We start from the raw sequence: 7831 nt of genomic DNA, 5'->3' as shown, positions 1-7831 counted from the left end.
TTGCGCGAGTGTGTCCAGGAATGGAATGACAATATGGCAACAATAGCGAAGGTTTTCGAGCAGGGTAGAACACGTGATGCTAAGAGAGAGGGAGACGAAACGAAAATTCGTTTCTACGCAACGGCAAATTTACGTGTGTGGCACTCTAACCAAAAAAAATATCAAGAGGGGCATATTTTTGACAAGTTTATGGACAACAATCTCACAGAAGTGCTTTTTATAAGTGTAGGCAAATCAATCTGAGGAGGCTCATACTTTCACAGGAAATTCCCGAGGGCATTTTTACAAAAATCTTGGATTAGACAGAGTACCACACTTGAGCAATAAGCTCATATGCACATCTTGAGCTAGTTTTAAGTGTAGGCAAATCAATCTGAGTAGGCTCATACTTTCTCGAGTTTATAATATGGCCTTTTATCTTCCAAGGGAAAGTAAACTGTCCTTGCCCCGGCCCCTAGTTTTGGCACCTTACCCCATCAGTTTTGAAACCCAATTGTCGCCACTGAGTATGCATCGCATAAGTATTTACAGTAATATCATATAATCTTATATTACATTATTACAGCACTTCGTACTCGGTAAATAAAAAGGAAAAAATAATAAGGAAAGGTGGGATTTGAACCTACGATGTTTCGATCATGACGAGAACAGTAAAAAAACGAAAAATGCTGTCATCTAACCAACTACTCCAGGAGATTGTTGACAGAAAGCTCAGTAAAACACGTTAATCTCAGTTGAAGCAACATTGTGCCGGAGTTTCGAACCATTTTTCGTCAAGAACCAAGGAAAAGATACACTTTGAAGAATCGTTTGGTGTTGTGCAAGGTATCTTTACTAAACATTTCGCATAAAATCATCATAAATTTGCCTTCTTGCATTCAAATGTGACCGCAATTCTTTCCAGGTGGATGAGAACCTGTTCAGTGTTTCACAATGTACATACATTTTCCTATTTTCAAACTCAGAACCAAGAATCTTGAAATATTTTCAACATTCGTATTACTACTTAACATTTTTTTGTCTACTCATATATTTTATTGCTGCTTTAGGGTATCTTTACTTTATGGAATGTGAAAGAATGAAACAAAAAATCACGAGCGTTTTCATTCAGGAAGAAGAATTGTTGCAAAGTTGGCTACTCTTAGTTGGCTCTGAAGCGCTATGCTGCCAATTTTACGAATTCCGGACTTTGAAATTTTTCGGGGCGGTCAAATAAATGTTGCGAAGTGTACATAACTAGTAGTTGTTTGAGACTCATTTTTTATACAGACCAAGCCAGACGTAATTTACAATAAAATGTTGAATTATTAAGCTTTTCAGAGGCTGAAAAGCGCTTTAATTGTCACATTTCGACTATAGGATCAAAACTTGATTTTTCGAGAAATTTGCGTTCAATGCTAAGACTCATATTTTATACAGACCAAGCCAGAGATGATTTCCTTTAAAATGTGGAATTATTATGGTTTTCAGAGCCTGAAAAGCGTTTTAATTAAAACCTTTCGACTATAGGATCAAAACTTGATTTTTCGAGAAATTCGCGATCAATCCTAATTTTCGTTTGAAACTCATTTTCTTTACAGACCAAGCCAGAGATGATTTACATTAAAATGTTAAATTATTAAGCTTTCCAGAGCCTGAAAAGCGCTTTAATTGTCACATTTCGACTATAGGATCAAAACTTGATTTTTCGAGAAATTTGCGTTCAATGCTAACACTCACTTGAGACTCATTTTTGATACAGACCAAGCCAGAGATGATTTCCTTTAAAATGTTGATTTATTATTGTTTTCAGAGCCTGAAAAGCGTTTTAATTATTACCTTTCGACTATAGGATCAAAACTTGATTTTTCGAGAAATTCGCAATCTATCCTAATTTTCGTTTGAAACTCATTTTCTTTACAGACCAAGCCAGAGATGATTTACATTATAATGTTAAATTATTAAGCTTCTCAGAGCCTGAAAAGTGATTTAATTCGGACTATGCGACTAAAGGTTCATAACTTGATTTTTCGAGAAATAAGCGTTCAATGCTAAAACTCTCTTGAGACACATCTTTTATACAGACCAAGCGAGACATGATTTACTTTAAAATGTTGAATTATTATGCTTTTCAGAGCCTCAAAAGCGTTTTAATTATTACATTTCTACTATAGGATCAAAACTTGATTTTTCGAGTAATTCGCGTTCAATACTAATTTTCGTTTGAAACTCATTTTCTTTACAGACCAAGCTAGAGATGATTTACATTAAAATGTTAAATTATTAAGCTTTTCAAAGCCTGAAAAGCGTTTTAATTATTACATTTCCCCTATAGGTTTAAATCTTGTATTTTCGAAAAATTCGCGTTAAATGCTAACTTTCGTTTCAAACTTGTTTTCTCTTCAGACCAAAGCCAGAGATGATTTTCATTAAAATTTTGAATTATTAAGCCTTTCAGAGCCTGAAAAGCTTTTTAATTATGACATTTGAATTATAGAATGAATACTTGATTTTTCAAGAAATACACCTACATAGCTAGTAGATGTTTGAGACTCATTTTCTCTACAGACCTAGCCAGAGATGATTTTCTTTAAAATGTCGAATTATTAAGCTTTTTAGAGCCTGAAATGCGTTTAATTTCTGGCTTTACGACTATACGATTATATCTTGAATTTCGAGTAATTCACGTTCAATGCAAGCACTCGTTAAAACAAATTTTCTCTACAGACCTAGCCTAGGATGATTTTCTTTAAAATATTCAATTATTATGTTTCTCAAAGCCTGAAAAGTGTTTTAATTCTGACTTTTGAACTATAGGATTATATCTTGATTTTTCGAGAAATCCACGTTCAATGCAAGCACTCGTTTCAAAAACATTGTCTCTACAGACCAACCCAGAGATGATTTTCTATAAAATGTTGAATTATTATATTTCTCAGAGCCTGAAAAGCGTTTTAATTCTGACATTTCAACTTTAGGATAAAAACTTGATTTTTTGGGAAATTCGCGTTTAAAGCTAATACTCATTTTAGTCTCATTTTATATACAGACCAAGCCAGAGATGATTTTCTTTAAAATGTTGAATTATTATGTGTTTCAGAGCCGGAAAAGCGTTTTAATTTTTATATTTCGACAATAGGATTTTATCTTGATTTTTCGAGAAATTCGAGTTAAATGCTAATTTTCGTTTGAAACTTATTTTCTGTACAGACCATGCCAGAGGTGGTTTTCTTTAAAATCTTGAATTATTATTCCTTTCAGAGTCTGAAAAGCGTTTTAATTCTGACATTTTAACTATAGGATGAATACTTGATTTTTCGAGAAATACACGTATACTTCCCAACATCTTATTTGACCGCCCCGAAAGAATTCTAAGTCACGAAATCGTAAACTTAGCAACATTGCACTTCAACTCCAGGTGAGAGTAGCCAACTTTGAGTAGGTCCTTCCACTAGACGATAAACGCTGCGGTGTTAGGTTTTCAATTTAACACTTTCCATGAAGTTAGAAACAATATACCGCTATTATATTACATAATCAAACAGAAGTAATAAATTGGAAAAAGAACCTTGAAGGATATTTACGGTTCTGCTTACTCGACTTGAAATTTGGGGGGTTTGAAACACTGAATTGAGTTTTTCTCCTCCTGGAGGAAATTGCCATCAAGTTTGTGCAATAAGAAGCAAATTTGTGAGGAGTTTATGCGACATTTTATTTACAATACCTTGCATAATATCGAACAGTTCTCAAAAACATATATTTTACACGAATTGTCGAAAAAATGTGCTTGAAACACAGGAAGTTGGAAGTCTTCATAAACGTCAACATGTTTTTATGTTTATAACGTCATTAAGTTAAGGTAGAGCAGTTGGTTAGCCGCTGTTATCATTATTTTTAATCAAGCTTGAAAGGTCGCGGGTTCAAATCCCACATCATGATTAATTCACAAATCACATATATGTATTCAGGATGCAAAATGTAATGTTATTTAAGTTATGTATTATATGTTCTTCACTGACACCTAAAATATTGATTCTTTGATTTCGATATACTAAAAAAAGATATACAGTTATGTCAAGTAGTGATGTAGTGCAGTACTGTAACGAAGGAGAGCGTTTAATGAGTTCAAATTGCTAAGATTGGTAATTTTATGTCCGTTCCTTCCTAATGACTGTTGTCAATTCCCTCACCACCATCTTAGCATGCGTCTAAAACTAATAGTAAATCGCTAATTAACATAAATAAATTGTTATTGCGACGAAGGCAGATTCGATAAGAAACTACTAATAAGTATTTATATAGTGAGTGACAAACAAAAAAATTCAAAACCTCATAATGATCGTTAATACCTCACTGCTTTGTATCTAAAAAACATTGATTGCTTCTACCTGGCACAGACTTTTTCAAAAATTCCGAAGCAGCTCATCCGAGACAACAGCAATTTTATATGTGTGTTTCATCAAGACCATACCAACCTCAAACACGTACATGATGAATATGTAGGTGGGGACTTGAGCTACAATGATTTTTCTAAGATTTGCAGTAGGTGCTGGAACCAGGACAGTTATGGGTTTGTCACAATTGATATGACAAGAAAACCCAATAGTGGCAAATACAGAAATAAAATCAACAATTTTCTAGACATTGAAACATATATAAATAAACATGAAAAGGCCAATCATTGATGATCTTAAATTAAAAGATTATCTTGTAAAAAGATTTAAGGGATGGAAATCAGAGAACCGAGGTTTTTATGAGCAACACAAGCGCACAGAACAGCCTATTATTGATGCTATTATTGAATTAGGTAAAAATATCAAAACTGTTACAGAGCAAAATCAAAATTTAATCACAGAGCTTGTACCTGTAGCTGCAAGAAACATATTAGATTATCCATTCACCCCACTTTCTAGTATTCATACACCTAGTCCTGTTGGTCCTCGAAGAATTGAAGCTACTCACGATCCTATTGAATTGGGTCTTCTTGCTCAAAAATATTTAAGCACACCTAAAGACAACATAGATGAGGTTTTTGGCTTATATGCTGACACAGAGCGTGATGGTAGCATCATACATAGAATTGGCAATTTCAGAGTAACATTTATGGGAGATGACCTGATTGTATATTCAGAATCTCGTCTTGGAGAAAAAGGTGCTTTTGTTAAGTATCCCGGCACACCTGGATTGTGGGAACTGATGACTAGGAAGAGACCTGGCAGCTATACAGATCAAGATTATGAGCATTACAAAGAAAATATTAATAAAATCAGATGCTCTATACCAGAACAATGATCCCACACAAAAAAGAGTCAAGTCGAGCAGTGGAGCAAAATACAACAATTTAATCAAGCCCATATGGTCACAAATCAAGACAGGTAGTGGAATCAAACAACACAACACCCTGCCTAAAGAATTTGTGTGGGTTGATGATGTCAGGAAACTTGTAGATAGGTTGCTGGTGATAGCTGGGGAGGAAAATGCAGGCAACCACAATTTTTACAATGAAAAGGTTGGAATTATGGACATGATAAGCACAAAATTGTCTAATTTTATAGTGAATGACACTAAGGGGATTGGATATCTTATAAAAATTATTAATACTCTACCACCTAAATTTTGGAATATCTCTGAGGGTCGGGGGCTGGTTAATGACATCATAAACAAGCTGCCATTTGAACTACACATTCCAGGCTATCAATATTGTGGTCCCGGCACAAAATTGGACCATAGATTAAACAGAGGGAACCCTGGTGTTAATCCCCTAAATGCTGCTTGTAGAGACCATGACATAACATTCTGATCTTGACAAGAGACATGTTGCAGACAAGAAATTAGAAGAGGCTGCATTTGGTAGATTTGTAAGCAAAGATGCTTCTTTAAGTGAGAGAATAGCAGCATTGGGAACCACCATAGCTATGAACACCAAACAAAAACTGGGGTGGGGGCTGTGAATATGTATATAATAAACCTAGGATGAAGGCCAAGGGTGTTATGTATCAAATACCTTATGCAGGTCTTAAATCTCTTAAAACTATTGATAGTCTTTTAACCAAAAAGCAGCGCAAGAAAAAAAAATTCTTGTCTTGCCAAGGGCCATGGTATGAAATTGTTGCTTAGTACCCCCCAATTAAAAAAATTACAGCAATCAAGAAAAAAATCACATGTGGGGGGATTTATATTTACTATCCCTGCCATCTTAGCTGCTCTCGGGGCTGTGGGGAGCTTGGCCGGGGGATCAGCTGCCATAGCAAAAACAGTAATAGATGCCAAAAAGAATAAGGCAGAATTAAATGAGCAGAGGCGCCATAACCTGGCCATGGAGAAACAAGGCAAAGGTGTTAAGAGAGCCATGAATAAGTTTAAAAAAACAAGAGCCGCTTACAAACCAAGATATTGAAGCTTTAATCAAGCCATTGGGCATCAAAAATTTTAGAGGTGTGTACATGTCTGATTCTTTACCAGAACAACCACTCAACAAAGAGTGTGCCATAGTTAATTTAGATAAGTACAAAAATCAGGGCACTCGCTGGATCTGTTATCTTAAATATTTAAAAGATGAGGCATTTGTGTTTGATTCATTTGGAGGTGTTCCACCTGAAAATTTAGTAAAATATCTAAAATCAACTAATCTTTATTACAATAATGCACGTGTTCAAAATTTCAAAGATGTTAATTGTGGATATTTGTGTTTATCAGTTCTTAGATATATGTCTCAAATAAATAAACCATCAATTGAAGATTTTCAAAAAGCCTTGTGGTATTTAAAACATCATGGGGGTATTCCATCTCACCAGCCAAAATTCAATATTGAAACTCAAATTACATGATGACATAGTGTATCCCAAAACAATAGCTCTCAGAGCATTTTATGGCATGTACTTGATCCCTAATATTACACACCACAACAACAAAATTGCAGTTGGTGACCAAAACATTGTCATCACTCCAGGGCAGTATAATCTGTCCACTTTAAATGCTCAGTTACCCAGAGGTATAGTGTTAAGTCAAAATTCTGTCACTCACAGAGTAGAGATTGCATCTGCTACAGAGACAGTGGATCTGGGTACTATAGGAGAGCTGTTAGGATTTGAGAACAACACAAAACTTGAACCAGCCATCAAACACACTGCTGTTAATATACCTAAATTCTTAGCCATAGAGACTCTGAATATTCACTGTAATGTGGGCGAGGGTATGATCACCAAATCAAATGGCATAGGCACTCACAAACAAACTGGCATCATTGCAACATTCAAACCTAATTCTGAATTTATGGAGCCAATCATCTACAATCCGTCACCAACATTATATTTTCCTGTGTGCCATAATAGAATAGATTACATTGAGTTGATGGTCACTAACGAAAAAGAAGAATTAGTTGATTTTGCTGGAGCCACAACAACTGCTATCATAGAGATAAATATTTAAATAAAAATACATACAAGAAAAAAATGGAAAATATTGAGAGTTATGAGCTACAATCATTCCCTCCAAACAGGAGGACCTTTGCAAATTTAAATCAACCCAACACAGAGATTGAGGTTGATCTTGATGTAGGGGATGGCTTTATACACCCTCACAGAGCAGATCTATACATCAAATTTGATGTTGTAAAGCTCGATGGTACAGATTATCCGGCAAACACAAATATAAGATTGGTAGATAATTTTGTGCCACATCTGTTCTCTGAAATTGAGATCAGAAAACATGGTGTTGTTATAAACAGAGTGGATTACCCCGGCATTACCTCCACAGCTTTGGCCACACTAAAATTATCCAAAACCGAGGCTTCTTACTACAAAATAGGTGGATTTGAGGCTGGTGATAAGATATTATCTAAAAACCACACAGT

The sequence above is a fragment of the Lepisma saccharinum genome, chromosome 8 (genome assembly GCF_977018435.1).
Source record: "Lepisma saccharinum chromosome 8, izLepSacc3.1, whole genome shotgun sequence".
In the NCBI taxonomy this organism is placed as follows: domain Eukaryota; kingdom Metazoa; phylum Arthropoda; class Insecta; order Zygentoma; family Lepismatidae; genus Lepisma; species Lepisma saccharinum.
The sequence above is the reverse complement of the archived record's forward strand: the minus strand, read 5'-3'. Positions refer to the sequence as shown.